The sequence below is a fragment of the Penaeus chinensis genome, chromosome 11 (genome assembly GCF_019202785.1).
Source record: "Penaeus chinensis breed Huanghai No. 1 chromosome 11, ASM1920278v2, whole genome shotgun sequence".
NCBI lineage: Eukaryota > Metazoa > Arthropoda > Malacostraca > Decapoda > Penaeidae > Penaeus > Penaeus chinensis.
This window is the reverse complement of record NC_061829.1, coordinates 25,485,864-25,506,383: the sequence shown is the minus strand read 5'-3', so window position 1 is coordinate 25,506,383 and position 20,520 is coordinate 25,485,864. Positions and strand designations below refer to the sequence as shown.

General features: G+C 45.9%; 1 protein-coding gene across 9 annotated transcripts in view; it reads left to right on the top strand.

Annotated features, from left to right (window-relative positions):
• Nucleotides 1-20,520, top strand: part of LOC125030521 (muscle M-line assembly protein unc-89-like) — a 344,127-nt gene that overhangs the window by 312,671 nt on the left and 10,936 nt on the right. For 4 of the 9 annotated variants that reach the window (XM_047620595.1, XM_047620594.1, XM_047620593.1 and 1 more), the window contains one exon: nucleotides 1-3,107. This exon is cut by the window's left edge and continues 1,913 nt beyond it. The exons of the other annotated variants lie outside the window; for them this stretch is intronic. The gene's annotated coding sequence lies outside the window, so the exon portion shown is untranslated. Of the gene's footprint in view, nucleotides 3,108-20,520 lie in introns of those variants that run through there. 9 annotated transcript variants of the gene reach the window in all.

The window sequence follows — 20,520 nt, the reverse complement described above, 5'->3', positions numbered from 1 at the left end:
TCCTCTGAAATTGAAGGAATGTTCGTTAGTGGTTGCAATACACCGTGCAGAAGGTGTAAGGAATGCCTGCTGCTGCCTTTAGAAGACAAGAAAGATGCAGCAGGCTTTCTGCACTTGTGCATTTTCATGGTTAAGGTCATAAGCTGCATTCTTTTAATTCATCTTCAAAATAACACAGAGGAGGCACAGCCCCTCCGCAGCCGGCACAGCGAGTCCTGGCGCCATCCTCCTTGTCCAGCGCGTCCGCCAAAGAGCCAACAGCGTCATTGAGCACTAAATTTTTAACAAATCTTGTGAGGTCCGCAGATGAAGCAGCTTTGTTCTCCGTGGGCTGGTTTATATATCAAAAATTCTAATTAGTCGGAGTGTAGTTTGACTCGTTTTTGCCGGGCGGTCGGGGCAGCTGCAGTGACAATGCTGTACTACCAGTCCCCCTGTCAGGAAATATCTCTGACTGTGCATACATTAGACCAACTTGATGATATAAGGCCCCGTCCGCCCGCCCCTTCGCCCAGCCGCATTCCACGCCGCCCCCTCCGTAGATTGCCGCCTCGCTATCAAAAGCGGCCGCAGGTCTGGCCGCTCCGTGACCGCTGAAGGAGATACCTTGCGCCGGCCGCCATTTTGTACTTGCCAAGATCAAACGAACTCTTGATATGAATTAAACATTTTTTCTCTCCGAGAGAAGCAGTCTTTATGATAAATATTCGACTGAATGACATTAACAGGTTGATGTGTTGATGTAAACGATTCGATGTCAGAGACTAAGAGGTTGAAGTCGGGACCGTCTTGTCTTGGAGAGATTCCAGGCATGTAAACAGAGTATTGCTAAGGTATCTCGTGTCGCGGCCGGGGATCTCAGCGCCATTATTGAAAATGCTGAAATATCTTCCGCGAATTAACCAATCCTTCTTCTACGCAAGCACGCGGAATCTCGTACCTCATTAAAAGTCCTCCAAACAGCTCCCTCTCGGATGCGATTTCTACGTCAGGCGCCATGACGGCTCGCGGAAAACCGATTCCGTTCGTTTCCCCGAGAGACTCGGATCCGCCTTCTACTCAAAACATGTCCAGTAAGTAAATAAGTAAGTAAGTTGGGAGTTTTGCCTACCTGTCGCGTGGATAGGCCGTGTTATCCTCCTCGGAATAAATATCCCCAGATCCGAAGGGGAGATGATTCCCTGCGTCTCGGGGAGCACTGTGATAAAGAGGAGGTCTGGAGCGAAGAGCCTCAAATGTAATAACACGACTTTACTCTCAATCTCGCGGAATTGCAGCCCAACCGTCTCCGGATCCACCGCAACACCACTTATTTTGTGTGCGCGAAATCCGCCGAATGCCATAAAATCCGGTGGGGGTCTGCATGGTGGTTGTTTTTTTCTTTTTCTTTTTTCCTGTCGTAATACATATTTTAACAACAGCTTCGGCTCACTGGTCGGTCGCCGTGGATTGATTTTATCTTTCTTGTGCACCATTAAGTTTTTGCACCATAAAGTTGGGGGTTGAAAGAACCACAACAGCGGATGTGGATCCTATCACCCATTCCCTATTAATGTTTTCAATGTAGAGATTCACTCTCTGGCTTTCTTCAGCGATAGATGGCGCTGCGACCCACGACGTGACCGGGATTCCGAACGCGGGGAGATTCTAAACTACGTTTGAAAGTTGTCATGATAATGATGATTAAGGCGATTTAATGGTCTTACAACCGCACTCTGACAGATGTCATTAATTGACGTAAGGAGGAGATAACGGGCAATGGGCGATAGGTTGGAGTGAAGGGGAGAAAGGTGAAGTAGACGAGCCCTAACAACGGGAGAACGAAGACCCTAAGCGAGCGACCGGACTCGAAACGGCAGCGCCTCCAGGAGGCCTGTCGCTGGCGCAGGAGGAGGAGCCCAAGAGCAACCCGAGATAAACGACGACGACAGATACAGCTTCTGCTGTATGGAAGTTGTATTGTGATGAAACTGGAATTCGAAATGCTTGAATAATGCTGCGTCTATGTTGCATATCATTGATCTATGATGTACTAACCATATACTATACATGTAGATTATGATAAACCCTGTGATATGCTGTTGCTCAGACTTTTAGTGTTGTGATTTGATATAAAAGCGAGTTTTCTTTTTCTCATTTCAAAGAAGTTTTTATTGTTGTAGTTAAATACTGATCTTGTAGTGGTTATTTATTTCAGGATTTCAATGCTTATTTGACTACTTTTGAATTACGCGGTTGTAAATGTAGGCTTTTATTTTGTTCTTCTTAATTATTGCTTTACATTTGATCGGGAATGTCTTCTTTGTGTAATTAATGAATTATATAGCTTCTGCGATACATTAACATTAAGTTTACTCATGTTAGTACAAAGACACTGACAGTTGATGATAGATAACATGTGTAACTAACAAAACGCAACACAGAAGCCCTTTTTTTTCTTATTTTCCATTGCAACTGAGACGACGGAAAGAGAGACACAGACGTCGCAAGGAAGCAAACTGCTCAAGACACGTCCTTTATCCCAGAGTGGAAACTTAATAAGCTAACCCAAGAGCGACACTTTTAAGAGTTATTTATCTGTTATATGATCATCGCCTCGACTTCCACCCTGGGCGACGCGGGACGTCAAGTAAGCAAGTGTGATGACGTAACCCACTGGGTAGAGAAAGGTGAAGGACTGGACGATGGCCAGGTAAAAAGGCTGGACTTGTTACCTGGTTCATCTACCTGTCATATGGCCAAATGGTTCCCCTAACTCATTTGTGATAACTTACAAAGGAATGTGATACTGTATGCCAAATTTTATTTTCTTTTTCTTTTTTTATTTTAATTTTGTCTAGCCGTTTACATTGCTTACTGTATTTTTAGCGTTTGGATTTTTCAGTTAGAATGGCAGGTATTGTAGTGGAAAAAATCTAAAGCTAACAAAATTAGTTTCGTTTGCCTAACGTTCGCGCTGGATGATAGCCTTCATGAGGGATTGTTTGTTCGCGACGATTATTCCATATTTCTACAGAGTATTTTTTAGCTTTTACTGAAGCCCGGATGATTTGTGTAAGCTAGACTGAATGTAAGATGTAAATAAAAGCTTTTTTCTCAAGCTAAAATGCCTTTTTTTAACCATGGTCATTGTAGCGTTGATTACATGAACGGACAATTCCTGTTTCAAATTCCTCTGTGTGATATATATACGAATTATTAGCCCTGTTTATGAATAAAAAGCACTTGAATTTCACTTCCCTGTGAATTTGGGAGTTATTTCTGCACTTCAGTCTTGTCGTGTCGATTCAAAAGATAAAAGAAAATTATTTGCATAATTCATTGAGGGATTTCTAGAAAATTGGCAGGCCAGGAAAACATTCAATACGCCAGAGCATGCATCGGCATTATGATCCGCGATCACAGAATATTCATATGCAAATTCCACATGACCCAAATCAATAAATATATACAAACAGTATATACAGGGATGAGCCCCTGCCTGTAGTGAGTATTTTGACTGGATCCGTCAGCCTCACAAAACAGATCAGTGGCTGCTGCCGTAGTTGTCTGTCAGTCAAGGCGGAGATAAGCAGCGGGTCCGGCCAGCCAGCACGGAGGCCGCCTCTATGTGTGAGACAAGAAAACAAAATCTTGGTGCTGCAACACGTCTGAAGGTAAGTCGCTGAGGGCGGGAGTTTAGGCCTAGCGGTGTTCCGAGGGTGAGGTTAAAGTGATAATCGGCTGGGGATGGAGAGAGAGAGAGAGAGAGAGAGAGAGAGAGAGAGAGAGAGAGAGAGAGAGAGAGAGAGAGAGAGAGAGAGAGAGAGAGAGAGAGAGAGAGAGAGAGAGAGAGAGAGAGAGAGAGAGGGGGAAAGTGAGAGTGAGATGGAGTATGAGACATAAAGAGAGGACATACGAAAAAAAGAAAGGAAGGGAGAAATAAAAAGACTACCTACACAGAAGGACAAAAACGAATAATAAAACAGATAAAGGAATAAAAACAAAAAGAAAAACTCGGAAAGAGAGAACAATCACATTAAGAGAAAAGACAAAAGCGGCAGACATGGCTTGTCGTGACGCGGGCACTAAATACCGCTCTTATAAGGCTCCAGACATTCACATTTCGGCGTCTAATTATACCAATAAGTGTAGGTTATAAAACAAAAATGGCGCATCTCCATGACATAAACCTCCCTCCCTCTAGACGGTCGCCTGGCGGAGATTGTCAAGTTACACGTTTTCTTTGGACGGGGACATTTCTGGAGCTTCTCTTGCTCTGCCCTTCGTACGCGTGTTACGTCCAGCGCGGTAGTGGCGGTTTTCCTTGTTCTTATTTTCGTCCGTAGTCTGTATCGTTGTATCGCCTAAGACATTATATTTTCAGAAAGTTAGGCCGGACGAGGACGACGCAAATGTAGCACACTTGCTGGGATTAATTTCCATTATCGGATTCGGTCGTTTTCACCCTTTTTCTCCCCTTATTTATCCTCGGAAGGACACGGCGCAAGCGTCGTTATACAAGCCGGGACACAGAGCGGCGAATGCCCGGGGCGATACTCATGCAAAGTAAAGAATTATTCAATAAAACTAAGCCATTAAGAGAGTTATTGCCATCTTTACGAATGTCGTCCCGTGATCCACAGTGCCAGGGGATCCAGATTATCGCCTACAATCCCAAATACGGACAGATATTAAAATTCCACGGCGGCAAATACTGTGACTGAGCAACTTTGATAGCCTCAGCTCAAGTGGGGGGTGTGGTAGCCCGGGCGAGCGGTGGCCGCCGTGTCAACCGCACATACACGCACACCCGCACACGTATCATCTGTGCTGCCGTCAGATAAACATACACAAGCGCGAACACACAGACATACACACAGATGCCCTAAACTCTCTCTCTTTCTCTCTCTCTCTCTCTCTCTCTCTCTCTCTCTCTCTCTCTCTCTCTCTCTCTCTCTCTCTCTCTCTCTCTCTCTCTCTCTCTCTCTCTCTCTCTCATTCCCTCCCTCCCTCCCTCCCTCCCTCTCCCTCTCCCTCTCCCCTCCCTCCCCCCTCCCCCCCCCTCTCTCTCTCTCTCTCTCTCTCTCTCTCTCTCTCTCTCTCTCTCTCTCTCTCTCTCTCTCTCTCTCTCTCTCTCTCTCTCTCTCTCTCCCCCTCCCCCTCTCCCTCTCCCCCTCTCCCTCTCCCTCTCCCTCTCCCTCTCCCTCTCTCTCTCTCCCTCTCTCTCCCTCTCTCCCTCTCTCCCTCTCTCCCTCTCTCCCTCTCCCTCTCTCCCTCCCCTCTCCCTCTCTCCCTCCTCTCTCTCTCCCTCCTCTCCTCTCCTCTCCCCTCTCTCCCTCTCTCTCTCTCTCTCCCCTCCTCCCCCCTCTCCTCTCCCCCCCCTCCCTCTCTCTCTCTCTCCCCCTCCCTCTCCCTCTCCTCTCTCTCTCTCTCCTCCCTCTCCTCTCTCCTCTCCTCTCCCTCCTCTCTCTCTCCTCTCTCCCCTCTCTCCTCTCTCCCTCTCTCCTCCTCCTCCTCCCTCTCTCCCTCTCCCTCCTCCCCTCTCCCTCTCCTCTCTCTCTCCCTCTCTCCCTCTCCCTCTCTCTCTCCCCTCTCCCTCCTCCCTCTCTCCTCTCTCCTCCCTCTCCTCCCCTCCTCTCTCCTCCTCTCTCCCTCCCTCCTCTCCTCTCTCTCCCTCTCCTCTCCCTCTTCCTCTCTCCCCTTTCCTCCTTCCTCTCTCTCTCTCATGTCCTCTACTCCCTACCCCCTCTCTCTTCCTCTCCTTCCCTCTCCCTCACCCCTTCCCTCCCACTTCCTCTTCCTCGTTCTCCCCTTGATCCCTTTCTCTTTTTCTTCATGATCTCTAACTCCCACCCTCTCCTCGTTTCTCTTTCTCTATCCCTTTCCCTCCCTCTTCCCATCACCAGACGGACAGGTCGTGGCCCGATAGCTTCTCCGAGAGAGTCGCGCCGAAGGGAAAGCGGGCTGCCGAAATCTTGCGGACTCGAAGGGTATGCTTTTGGGAGTTGGACCGCCCGCCATTGACATCCTACGCGGGCGAAGCTCATTCCGTCCCGCAAGTGGAAGAGGAGGGCATAAAGATATCAATTTAAGATATTAATTTAGGATAGTAATAAGGAATAATGATAGGAATCAATAACCACGACGAGAATGAAGGTCATAATAGAATTCCGGGGAAGAGTCGCAGCAGGTAGTAAGAGCAGGATGATGGCCAAGTCCTCCAACACTGAGATACAGTTTCTCGCAGCATGTAATTTATACAGGTTTCGGGTCTTAGGATTTCTTCCCTTATCGAAGACTATCGCCAGACAATAAGAGTTATATATTTTATAATGGCTGTGATTACAGGTAGCGCGACCCCGGATGATGCCCGGAGTCGCGTGAGATTGGCGGGGGGCCGGGTAGGGGCGGGGGTGCATGCAGGCAAATCGTACCAGTTGGGGTACAGCCGGCACTTCCTCTACGCATATCATTACTGCTCGAACTCGGCGTGTAGGTGTGTTAGGGTACGTGCGTGTGCGTGCCTGTGCGTAGTGTGCTAAGAAGGGGCACATAGCCGGTGTTTCTTTCCTGGGCACACTTAATGGCTACGTGGCAATAAAGAGCATGCGAAACGCGCAACGAACAATCTGAACAAAACTGAAAGTATCGGCTGTGTGCATGTTGGAAACGAGTTGTGGAATGATTGATAGGTTGATTGGCTCGGGCGGGCGGGCCGTGGAGTGGGCGGCGGGCGCGAGACTCGCGTCACTGTAGCACAAGATCGCCGAGGAGGGCCGTCGGCGGTGGCGGGGAGGCGAGCGGCGTCGTGAACGTAACTCTGGGGGCTGCTTTCTTCCCTTGCCCGCAAGAAACTAATTTTATTTTATAAAGTTGAGCGAAGAGAATTCGTCCTTAATATTTGCTCAAAAGGCTTGTCTGTGCTTTGTTATTGATGCTTTGTATTGACAAGTAGATCGGAACACTTGTGCAAATTCCCCTCCGAGGAAATTGAATCATTGCCTTTGATCCGGCAAATGCGTGTAGTCCTGACCCTGATATAAATAATCAGTGTCGCTATTGGCTTTCAAGAGAAATTCTCCTCAATTGCATGCATTTTCTGTAGACCGACTTGCTTGATCGTCTAAATTGCATAATCATGGCTTATTATATGAATAGCCATATAGAACCTCTCTGCAGGTGTATGCTGATGCGCACAGAGAAACGGACCTTATCCCCCCTTGGGCTAAGGGTGAGACTCACTGCCTGGCACTGGAGATGTGATGTTTTGAAGCTTTTATATGACCTGAGAATGTACTTAACTGGAAGTATTCAAGTGTGGCCAGACCATATTGCCTTCATTTATGGCAGATTTTACGCCCTTTCCCATTTTTGTTCGTGCTAAATACACTCCTTCTATTTTTGGCGCTCGTTGATTAGTTTAAGGAGTTTTCTATGTTAATCTCGCCCTGCCGAGGCGCCGCTGCTTTTTTCGGCCGAAGAAGTTATTATAAAAATTTAAAGAAAGAGCTTGTAGGAAATTCAGCTGTAATTGTTGACCGCATTTAACATTAGTGTGGACTATATGGAACGATAAAATTTCTTTCAATGGACTTGGACAAGGTGAATGGGGGAGGCTGGGAGGGGGGGGGGTGCACTTGCAGCCATTCAGGACAGCATGTAGGAGGCCATTTCCAAATGTTTATATCTATTTTCTTTTTCTTTTTTAATATTTGATCAGGTTTAATTTCATATAGATAGACGAATATTAGTTTGTTTGTTTAGTGATGTGTGTGAATTGAATGATTAAATAAATCATCCATTCATTCATTCATTTAGATGCGTGAGTAGGCACTTCTAAGAAACGTCAGTCTAGTAAATTTCCAGTAGTTCAGTGGATGTTCAGCAGCGTTCAATTTATGGAAGAGAAAAGGAAAAGGACATAAAATAACTGTATTTACAACATACTTATATGTATGTAATATGATGTGTGATAATTTATATGGTGCAATACGATATATGATAGCATATAATATATCACATGATATGACTTATTTTATGATATAATAGGAATCCGAAATCCACTGGCCTAGGGCTCGCTGGCATGCAAGGCCTCTTTCTCCGCTTCCCTAGCAAGGGAGTCGCGAGGGCGGGCCGGGGTCAGGATTAGGGGAAGGGGAAGGGGTAGGGGTGAAAAGGGGGAAGGGAAGAGACATGGGTTTTCTTGGCGATGGCCTTTCGAGTCTGTTATGTAGAATCTTAGTCTCAAAAATTCAAGCGTTTATAGTATGCAGCGTTCCCACGGACGCTGAGGAAATTTAAATATCAAGCAGTATTTTATATATCGTGTGGCCAGCTTAGCTCTGAGACCGGCCGACATTATGGACATTCGTATTCTATCGGCGCATTGGACCATTATCATATGGAAGCAATATTGCAAACCCGCCTATTTCCAGCAGCGGATTGGAAATTGGTTGTTTGGGTGTATGGCGCGCATCGGCCCGCCCGTCTCCCCGTCCCTCCCTCCCTCGTTCTCCTTTCCCTTCCTGTCCTCGGCGCCTTTCTCTCTCCTTTCTCTCCCTCCCTCCCTGCCTCCCAGTGTTACCAGATTTATGTAAGATATTTAATTGGGCCATTGGGGAAAGTTTGGTTTGATGCAGATTTTGTAGGCGGTGTAAAGGTTAAAGATGCCGTTGCGGCGGGATCGTCTTTTGGCGACAGGTTGAGAGAGAGAGAGAGAGAGAGAGAGAGAGAGAGAGAGAGAGAGAGAGAGAGAGAGAGAGAGAGAGAGAGAGAGAGAGAGAGAGAGAGAGAGAGAGAGAGAGAAAGAATGAGAAAGAGAAAGAGAAAGATAATTAATCCGAGTGAGAGAACGGATTGTTTGGTGGCGTCGCGTGCAAGGGCGTGCAGAAGGCAAGGCAGGGCCGAGTGCCATAAGCGTAAAAGTGTAATGTGAGACGCAAGTGCCAGAGCTTACAGCACGAATGACAGGTGTGCAACAGGAGGTATGACGCGAAGCTCAGGGCGTGGGCGCAGGCTGGTTAATGGCCGGAGTGTAGGGTTTTTTTTTTATTTTAGGTGTAGGTAATGGGAAGAGTGTATGCATGGCAGTGGGTTTCGCCCAGAATCACCGTGTATCATAAAAGGTGTTCCAATTTTGTGTAAGTGGAAGCGGCTTTCGGAGCGGGGAAGCTGAGAGCAGTGGGCGTGAGAGGCTCAGGGGAGTGCGTGGGTGCGCGGCGGCGATGGCCAGACGTGGACAGGTGTGCGGGCGTGGAGGGCGCGAGCGAGTGGGCGTACAGCAGCGAGGGAGACAAGCGGGCGAGCGGGCGTGAGGAGGCAGTGTGCAGCAGAAAGGCAGCAGGCAGGGTAGCCCGCCTGGCCGCCGCCCTGCCTGAGCGTATTAAAATACCCTACAACATAAACCCCCTTTATGTGGTCGTAAACATTTTTCCCTTGACGGAGTTTTTTTAGGTTCGTGAGCAATTCTGGGAAGTGAATTCATATTCATAATAAGGTGGCGTCCTTCATATTCGTATTCATATTCATAATCATTCATATCCCTTTTCAGATCCGTGATACAAACCCTAGTTTTATGCTGTACTTAAAGCCTTCGTCTGGGTTTTACAAGTTTGTCCGCAGAAATTATAGGCGCTTTGTTGTTCTCCAAATGTTGCATTGCAATGATATTTTCTCATCTGCATTTCATTATAAATCGGATGGGTTTTGCAGGCACATAATTTAATCTTGGAGATTGAGTAACGTTATATATTTAGCTATGATCCTCCGAGTTTCGTAGCCCAGGCAATTTTTATTAATTTTATTCGTTTCTGGTTTTGCCTCCCCCTCCCCCCACCCCCGTACTTCCTCTATTCAGATCCGAGCCATAAAGATATTTATCTCTCTATGCTACCCTTGTTCCTTCAAATTTTATTCATATTACTTTGAGCTTGGTGGTTTGCGGGTGTCGGGAGCGAGGCCAGAGCCACGCAGCGCCGCGCATGCAATCGGACACCACCCTCGTTAATGCCGGTTTATTTCTAGAATTTACCGAGTCGACCATTATTTGGGTTTATATTAAAAACGGGGCGGTCGTTAGCGGCCTAAAAGTTGGAGTCATTATCGTTTATGGAATATTAGGACGACCGCACGGAATGGTATGGCTACAGTTACAACCTCCCGCCTCACCCAAGACGGAGTTACACTGCGGGTGCCGGCGCTCGCCCTCGGGGGGAGGGGCGCGGGGGCGGGGGAGTCCACTGTGTTGTAGGGAATGAAAGGTTTGCGTGAGTGTGTTCCTGTGAGGAGGGAGGGAAGCACTGGCATACTCGCCCTCCTCTCCGTCGCGGTAGATTTGGCGAAGAGCGGAAGATATCCCTAAGGAAGTTCAGATGCTGCCCCGACGAGGAAGGGTTTTGAAATGTTGCGGCTGGTGATCAAAGTGTGCTGACGTGGATGAATGGTATTTTAAGTAGGTATAGTAGATTCCGGTGAGCATGGTGTGTTGTGCAAGTGGGTGGGTATGGTAGGGGCGTCTGCGTCGCTGCTAGGAGGCGTTGGGTTCACCGCGGAGAGTGAGAAGTCATTCCGGGCGTGCGGTGAGAGCAGGAGGTTAAAGGGGTTTATGAAACGCAAGATGCTCCGGCCGCAGTTTCGTGGCGAGCGCCGGCGGGTCTCGGAGCGAAGGAAAGAAGGAAAGGAAAGGGAACGAACAAGAAGGTACGAGGGGATTTGATAGTAAGAAGCCACCAGTATCATCAATAATTTTAATAATCTTCCAACTGACGTATAATTAGCACGAAATAAGATGGATTCGATTCTCCAGTGGGCGGGGGAGCTGGCGCAATGAAGCGACGTGCGACCGGGCGGCGAGGCGCTCGGCCGCCCCAAGATTCCCCGCGATGGGCGTCGCTCCAGGAATGGCGCGTGTCTGCCACTTGAAATAAATTCCAAGATTACAAGCACGATGTTCCGTATCACTTAGGCAGATTCGAAAGTTAATGACCGGAAATTTTAATCCAGAATCGACAGTTATTATTGTTAAGTCGTTACGTAAAATCTGTTGAGTTATTAGTCGCTCGCGTGTGCAGGGGTTCGCCCATACCTTTGTTCTTTTATTAATAAATCGGAATCAGCCATCGGGCACACGCTGTCAGAATCCCTTGTTCCGCCGCACGTGTGCAACTGCAGATGCGCCGTAGAACAAAATTCAATATAAAGAAGTAATAAATATATGTCAGACCGGAAGCCAGACCCCGCCACCGCCTCCGCTAAGCCCGATAATTTCACCGACTGTTTTCATTATTATTAACTCCCTCCCCCCCTGCGCTCCCTCCCCTCCCCATCCCGCAACTGCCTTTTGCCTATCTCCTTCAGTTTACTGTAAGTCGTTTTCCCTCAGTATTTCCCATCCCACCGCTGAAGTTGCTAATATCATAAGCAGTGTCTGGGGCTATATACGTTTTTGCCAGCATTGAGGCCATTATGCAAGGATTTCACTTTTATCGTTATGTCGAACCATAACTTTCAAAATTCCTAAAAGTATAAAATTTATTCTGATTAGCATCGTGCGGCAACCGTACCTCCGTTGGCTAGGAATTTTGCCCCTTGAGTGAACCCTACGGAAGGCTGGGTTTTGTCCGCCGCCAGCCCAATTGAGTGTTGCCAAACGATTTTCCAGAAATATGTAATTAGACACAATAAAAATTAATGGTACTTCCCTCCGGCCATGATTATTAAAAGTGGACCTGGTCACATTATTTTCGTATTACAATTGTGCCGTACGATGATCTATGTGTTATCCGCTTCGATTGACGGCCTGTCGTAATAATTAATGGTTACATTTTATTTCCCGCGCCGCCGGCTTTATGTGTATACGTCTATGTGTACTGTGTACGGCCGTCATTCCGTAAGCCCCTGTCTCATCCCCACGGACAGCCACGGCCGGCCAGAAATATCTTACTCCGGGGCTTTGCAAGATGGAGCCAGCGCTGGTGACGGAGGTTGCAAAAATGAATGAATTTGCCGAAACTCGTCCGGTTCTTTGGTTTCGGGAGGATTCGGCATGACGTTTCGCGTGAAGCATGATTTTGCTTATTGGTCGGCGGCACTTGAACGCGGAGACAGATGGGAGAGCGAGGGAGAGTAAAGAGAGAGAGCGTGAGAGGGAGAGAAAGAGAAGGAGAAAAAGGGAGGAAGAGAGGAAGAGGAAAAGGGAAAAAGTGAGAGAGAGAGAGGGGGGGAGACGGAAGGGACGATGGAAAGAATGAGAGAGAGGAATAGAAAGAGCAGAAGAAAAATATGCGTGAATGCATCCAAGGAGTTTTCATCCTTAAAGGTTGACGAAAAAAATGCAATACAAACATAACGAGAACTACACAAAAACTCTCTCCTCTCCGCCTTTGCCCTTTCCTCTCCTTTATCGGCGTCAACGTTCCTTCTCCGTCCTTATTTAACTCCAGTTATACTTCCCTTCTTCCTCTTCCTTAGCTCCTTCCACTTCCTCCTCCTCTCTGCCTTCTCTGGCCTTTTCTTCTTTTTCTTCATTCTTCCTCTTACGTGTCTTCACTTCCTCCACCACTGCTTTTCTCTTCTTCCTTTTCCCTCTCCTCCTCCTCCTTCCTCCTTTTCCTCACCCTCATTTTCCTCTTCCTCATTTTCCTCTTCCTCATTTTCCTCCTCCTCATTTTCTTCCTCCTCCTCCTTTCCCCCCTCCTCCTCCTTTTCCTCCTCCTCCTCCTTTCCCCCCTCCTCCTCCTGTTCCTCCTCCTCCTCCTTTTCCTCCTCCTCCTCCTCCTCCTCCTCCTCCTCCTCCTCCTCCTCCTCCTCCTGGTCCCTGAAAACAGTTATATTAAATATGTATCTGAATGACGCGGGGGCTAAACCTGAGCGTAAAAGATTGATAGCGAACATTTTCTACAATCAATTCTAGATCACTGCTCCCACTTCTCCTAAATCCTTGAATTTTAAATGTTGTGTTTTTATGTACCGGGGGACTGCGCGAGCTTTCTTATTTTATTTCCTTTTCATGTGTTATCACTGCCTTTAACTTGGAATAGAAGAGAAGAGAAAGAATGAGAGAGAAAAATAGAGAAACGGGAGATTTTACTTTCATGAATGTCAAATTGTAGAGTTTCGTATTTTTCAAAGAACTGTTTTGTAGTTGTTGTTTTTTTAAGGGATGCGTTTGCGTTTGTTTGGGCTCCTCTTTATACAGTTTATGCCTTTATTGATGAACTTTTTTTTTCCTGAGTACTTCTTCAAGACCTTTTTCTTGCACGGTCCTTCGAGAGAGGCCGGAACAAATTCTTCAACACACACTAGAACGAAGCGGGTTTTTAAAGTGCTTTTCTCTATCAAAAAGCTTATTCTTACACTGACTTTTAGTAGCTTCCAACCCGAGGCGGATTTTAGCCGTAATTCTTCCTCCTCCTTGTCTTGTATAACCGGAGATGATCAGATACAAGGAGAGAGCGACGACATACATAAATTTATTCACCGTCGCCTAATGCCATCTTTACATGGCTTCTTTTTCGTTTCTTTTATTCAAGAAGGTTTCGCTTTTATTTATTCTTTTCGTCTTTTTTTTTTTTTTTTCTCCTCGTTCAGGAAGGTTCTCTTTCTTTTATTTAAGTATGACCTCTGTATTCATCTTTCATCTCTCCTTATGTCATCTATTTATTTCATCGCTCTTTATTTCATCTCTTTATTTAATTTCTTTATTTCATCCATCAGGTATGTCATCTCTCCTTATGCATCTTATTGTTTTTCTCTCTCTGTTCCTTGTCTCCCTTCCTTCAGTGGCGACGATGCATCTCTGGCTCCCGGCTGGTTCGCGGTCATCTCCCGGACTTCCGCTGGGAGATGACGAGGAGCGATGTATAGTGTCGCCCGATGCACCGACGGAAGAAAGCTTGGGTCTTTGTTATTAATGAAGTGATAATGGACCGTTCAGTTTGAAGAAATCGAGGTTCCTTCGAGTTATTAGCGCTTGGTCTTAATCGTAGTTTTACATCTCGGTTGTGTTGTGTTGCCTTTGTTATGCTGGTATTGTGGTCTGAATTTTGCCAGCGTTAAACGTTTTGTATGTGTGTGCTGATATGATTCATTGTCTGCAATATTAGCGGAGTAGTATTTATCAGATGTTCAGACAGACATGAAATGGGATACGAAAATGACGATTTTGATTAGTAATTATTGCAATAGCAATGGTGTAAACTGTTTTAGATATTACCTACGGTCGAAAATATACACTAGCGATCATTACGTTGTTAAGAAGAATTAATTATATTCAATAAAGGGCCGCGAATTACACTAATCTTTTTAAATAAATTCTTGGAATTATGAGCATTAACAATGATTAACGTTTGACTGCGGTTAACCCCAAAGGCAGTTAGGCAGGGCACCGTTTAGCCGTCGCCCGCAAACACAACGGAAAGGTCCCGGGGCCAGCTGAAGTTGCTGTTGCTTTTACTGATGTCACAGTTCTTTTTTTATACTCGTAATTGGGAAATTAGTTTGCCGTAAGAAATCCTCTCTTGTTCTCTCTTTCTCACTCATTTACTCTTATTTAATGATTTGTCTGCCTGTCTGTATTTAGACCAAGGTTACAGGGGCAACAATTTATATTTTAAGATCATCCCCCGTTTCTAAAAGCAAGCGTTGAGCTTCAAGCGGAGTATTCAGCATCATGACAGTTTTCCAGCTTTTTCGACGTGAGCGTGGACGCATGCACCATTCGCTTCTCTTCCTTTCGTATAGAAATTTGTAAGAAGCATTACTCGCATTCCCCATCACGCAGCGTCCAGAAGTACTTCAGAAAGTCGCATATTGGTTCCCAAACATGAGCACAGACGGGCAATTGTCTCCTGCGACCTAGTGATTACCCTAACCACACTGCGCGCGCATACATCTGGCTTTCCCCATTTCACCGCGGCCGACCAATGGGAACCCGGTTTCCCCGCCTTTCTGGCAGTCGAGGCAGCTTCCTGGTTGGGAGATTCGTGCACCGTAATTTTCTATGTCAAAGGGAAGCTAGCAATACAATTAGCATTACAGTATTCATTTTAAAAACCGTATGATACTTTCGTGGATGTATTAGAGATATTAAGTTCAGAAGTAGTTAAGAGACAGTTAGTTGTACACACACGTTCCATTACAGACAATGTTATTTTCTACATCTACCATTTTCTACCTTTATCATCATAGAAAAGTTCCTCCTCTGATCACTCTCATGTAATTTAACTGCATGTAAAGCGGATATTTTTTTTCTAGAGGATGTTTTCGTTCTTATTCATTGTTCTGTAAGGGCCATTATTCTGGCAAAACATTCGCGGAAATCAGTCGTGTTGACCCTTTACATAGAGGCGATTTTCCCAGGTGATTTGACGTTACAATAATTACACTTATTCGTTCCTATCATTTATGACGTCAGCAGAATCGTATTTCCGGTTCTGCTCTATTATCGTTATTATAATATTTATTACTATCATGCCATTATTTCAATTTGCTGTCGTGGGTGAGAAATGGACGTAATTTTAACTTTTGTGAACCTTCTATCCTGTCAATTGTCTCAAGCCCACTTCCCTTAGCATTGTTTTCTACGGGTTGTTTTAAGCTCTCTCCTTCGTATGCCATGTTTTGCAGTGCGTTCCACTCTGCAATCCCGACTGTGTCCTCCATTTTTGTTTTGTATCATCGCTAATATGGTTTTTATCTTCGCTTTCCCGTTGTGGGTGTTTGTGTGTGAATTTCTATTCAGAAAAGGTCATTCAGAAAAAAAGAATCAACTCGAAATAAGTTTGTCCAGTTCACGAAATAAATTGCTGCCCGGGGTTTTCTTTCCCTTAGAGGTTTATAACCTTGTGTGAACTGAGATGTTCTTTCGCTCAGACGGCCCCGGCCCCACCGCGATCCGTGTCAACTAAATCGTAATATGTTGTGGCAGGGTAGGGGGTGGCTAGTGGCGGCTGGAGGGGGTGGGGATACGGTTGAAAATTGCGATATATTCCTGTAACATTCTAAATAGGCAATTACCCGAGCTCATAAATCTATAGGCTGCTGACACGCACCATATGTTTACCACAGTTCTAGCTGTAGTTCTTTCCTATTGTGTGCACGGGTCCACCCACGGCGGGCAAGGCTGCGCACGAGAGTACGGGTGAACATAAAGGGTAAGTGTAAGCATAATTACCTTCTGCGAGTTGGTGCCGCGGTAGTCACTTCCTCCTTACTTTAATTGCCAGGTGGTTATGTAATTAGCAAAATTAGATGCATGACAAGTGAACAAGACGGCGTTTTAGAAATTTAGAAATAAAGGGAGAGATGCAGTTCGTTTGTCGCAGCGCATGCGAACTTGCAACGGTTTAAATAGCAGTCTCCGAGCTTGTTTTGCTTGAAACTCAACCGCCGCGTGTTTACTTCGCAATGATGGTGTTGGTAACCATGAAACATCTCGACAAACACACAGGCGCTTTGATTAGCACCCCGAGTCCAAGAATTCAACATGGTGATGCTAGATGTGAATGGCGGATAAATCATCGAATTTCAATATGGGATTTATTTTTCTGGTATTTCGCTCACCCTCTCCCTCTCCCTCTCCGCCCCCCCCCCTCTCTCTCTCTCTCTGAAATGTCATTTATCGTTGTTCTAGATGGTGCAAGAGAAGCGAGACGGTTGGACGAAAGTGTAGGTTGACCGAGAGGAGGAAGCCTGGTGCTCGGAGCGGTGGCAAGGGTGACTCCTAAACATAATTCTGCCTCAGAACGTTATCATCATTACCGCGGAAGTGCAACCAGTTTTTTTCTTATCACATTAATAAAATCCACAGCGCCAGCCTGTATTTTTCGTGCATTTCGTATATACGAAGGTGCACGCTATGCCACCGTAGATTAATGTCTTCTCTGCTTGTTGGGTCGTCAGTAACAGTATTGCATGACTGAATGGTTGGCTGCATTTGACTGCCGCTCAAGACATGTTCAAGAATTTGCTGAGTAACTACGGACACTCATTAATCCTGACCTTATTTGTCATGCTTTTGGGTTTGTTTGTATTTGTGTGTGTGTGTAAGAAGTTAGGTGGAGTTGGGGGAGTAACGCTCTGGAGCTAATGTTAGCGATGATTTATCCTGTATTGTGGGACAGTAATGAAAGATTTACAGCTGTGATACGGTATCTGTGGCTGTGCTGAAGATTGTGAGTTGTGTGTATGTGTTAGTGTGTACAGGATCTCTGCAGCTGGAGAGAGCAGAAGCAGTTAATCTCTCGCTAACCACGACACGCCTCGACGACTGCCTTTTGTGACAGTAAATTGTAACTTATCGTAGGATATATTCCCTGCTCCTACTCCTCTTCCTCTTCCCTTCTTCTTTCCCTTTTCCTTTCCCTCTTTGTTCTCTGTTCTCCATTCCCTTTTATTTTCCAATATCCTCCACCCCCTGTCTTTCCCGACTCATTGGCAGACTAATATGCAGGTGTCTTTGAAAGGAAAATGCGGGACTAAAAGGCCTGTGTGCAAGGGTGTCCTCGCGAGGGTCACACGCCTGACCGGGATCGGTGCCATCCGTAGGCCTGTCAATCCGTTTGCTTGCCCGCGAATGGGCGATGCCGAAAGGCGAGTTTCGCGCAGGGTTTGGAAATCTTACAAAGGTCATTTATTGGTGTCGGAATTGGGCATTAATAAGCGCGATAAGCTCGTTTTATATTCTAGTTTTATAAAGGAATCCGCTACTCAAGAATGGAAATAGACATGCTTTCGTATGCAAAATAATTTATTGTAGCAACATCGATGGCGGTTACATATATAGCAAGCAAAAGAAAGCAGCGGATGGCAGCCCCCCTCCCCCGCGCCGCCGCAAGGAAAGCATGAGTGAGGCTTCTTCCTCTATTGACAAACTCTCTTTTCAAGCCAGCGAACGCCGGCTCTGCCAGTCTGATATAAAGATTTCTCATCCATTCGTGAAAGGCCATTAATACGGCTGCTATTAATGTTGATTGTTCATCTACATAAGTACGATAGAATCGCGTAGCCGTGAGCGCAAGTACTGGTGAATGGTACACACACTCTTTAATTTTTAACCAATGGTATTTCGACAGCGGGGATCGTGTGCCTTAGGCAGTAATGAATGTGTAATTATCGGCGGGAGGGCTATACATTATTTATTTCGTATGTATAGACGCACGCTTATTTATATCTCGCGGAGGATAAGTCATCGGGTATACAAGACGTCACTTATTTCCTTATTACTTGCGGAAAATGTCCTGCACCGCATCAGATACATCTTGTCCTTTTAAGGCACCGCAAGGAAGAGACGTGGTGCTCTTTGCCTTATTTACCTACCTTCTGGTATGGGGAGCGGGGGGAGGGGGTAACGCTCCACAGGAGACCACATCGACGGAGCTTTGACCGCCTGTCATCTCGTGGATAAATTTGTAATGTCAGTATTTGAGCGGGAGCACGGGTTGTCGCCCATTACCTGCTTTGGTGGCTGTCTTCGTCAAATTCTTTGTCTGAACTTATCACAGTTCCGTCACCGCCTGTCAGTCAATCTTCTGTACATCATGTCGCCTTCAGTGCTCGCTTTCATCATCGTTCCACTGTGCTTCATCCTTATCAGTGTAGCCAGAGGTACATTTTGATTTTGGCTTCTCTTATGCCAGTGAGCTCACTATCGCCGCCCTACCTGACGCGCCCTCGCTGTGCACTCGTCGTATCTGCGTGGCAATCCCTTCAAATCTGTTGCCTTCTTATCATAGCGTTTCGTGCTTTTAGCGCCCTTATTGTGCCACTTCCATTCCTAATACACCTACGTTGCGCCAAGACTCTTATAAATGAGGGAAATCGCAAATCCCATAACACTTCGCAGTCGTCGGAAACAGCATGACACTTTCCTTAAAACATTGTTCATCTGTGACGACAACGGTGCAGTCGGAATGATCGTACCCTGAAGCGACTGAGCGGTTTGTTTTGATATCTCGTTCGGACGAGAGAATTTGCCTGTTCTTTCGAGACGATCAGGAGATCGTGTGGACGCTGAGACGATTATGGGTATAATTATTTTCCGCCGAGAGAGTGCGGCCATTAGTTGTAAGATAACCCAACCGTAAGTGCACCAACCAAGCCTCGCGTCAACCGGCCGGCCATCATTGCAAACGCTGCGCCTCCCTCCTTCCTTCCGTCCAGTGTCAGAGTTACCGGGGAACCTCTTTTTTTCACGGCGTCGCTTCTTAAAAAGTTCTCTATAACCCTCTTCGTATTTCTGGGAAGATTTTATGAACGTCCTTGTATTAAAAGTCTAGGAAAAATGAGGGGTTGAGATACCATCACATATCGCAACCAGTATTTTTATTGCTACACAGCCCATTAAGGAACGCACATATTCTCACATTTTAATGTTCGCCATCTCCTAAAATGAACTTTGCACTTCACAATAGGCGGCCATTTAAAATTTAACGAATGGAAAAGTTATTCGTTTGTTTTTAACGCGAGGAGAAAAAGAAATGCATTTAGAGTAGTGAATTATTCGAGGCCCGCTACTCAGAAGTAAGTTTGCCTAATTGTGAATGCATGTACACTTGATGTTCATTAATGTGATTTTAATGGAGTCAGATTACAAAGTAGAATGTGTGTGCAGGGCGACCGAACCCGGGACTTACGTTTGTTTCTTTCGCCTTCTTGTTTAGCCTGGACTTTATTGGTAGTTTTTTCATCGATTAGTAATCAACCTTGACTGTGTTTTAGGTGAGAATTGCCTTTCAATGAAATCTCTTGTTCATAGATGTTGACCTGGTGTAAGGTACACGTTAATGCAAGGGCGCGGACTCTAATGCGAGTTTTCAGAGTGGCTGCAGCGAACCTCAAACACGTCCATCAAGAGGCTGAAGGGATGGAAAGGAACACGAACATTTTAGCTTGATTTTTATTGAAGACAAAATGTGTTTTTGTTTGCAGGTTTAATTGCCTGCGTCCTTGCTTCCTCTGAGATCGGTTTATACTTCTCTCGTCAAGATATTGTTCTACCGAGTCCCTGTCCCAGCCTCCCCCACTTCGGGCTGTTCCACTCTTTCGAAATCAGTCTCTGAATCGGTTTGGTCGTATCCACGGCCGCCCTTTTTATGCTTATCTAACCTAAATAAATAAAGGGCCTGCACCTCCGCCCCATCCAAAGTACACTCCAATCTCCACGCGCCTTCTCCCTCCCTTTAAGAATTCTGCATCGAGTTCCGACCAACACCACTTTCTCCCCTTCACTCGCTCACTCCTTTCCTTTGTTCAAGTCTCAAAAGTTATATATTTTCTGGCGCACCCGTATAACACGTTTGACAGAAATAGGTCAGCGCGGAAAAGTGCAACCCCGTGAGCGATCTTCCAGCAATCAGCATCATGTTTTCAATATTGCAGGAACCTTATTGATGGTGCCTCAACACGCGCGCTTTTGCTGTAGTTTTTTATTTTATGAATTTAGTATTTAAGAACCCTTTTTTTATTAAGGGTTTGCTATCTATAGGACTACAATTACTCTCGACGCACTGGTTGGATGAGATGAATAAAAATGTTATATGT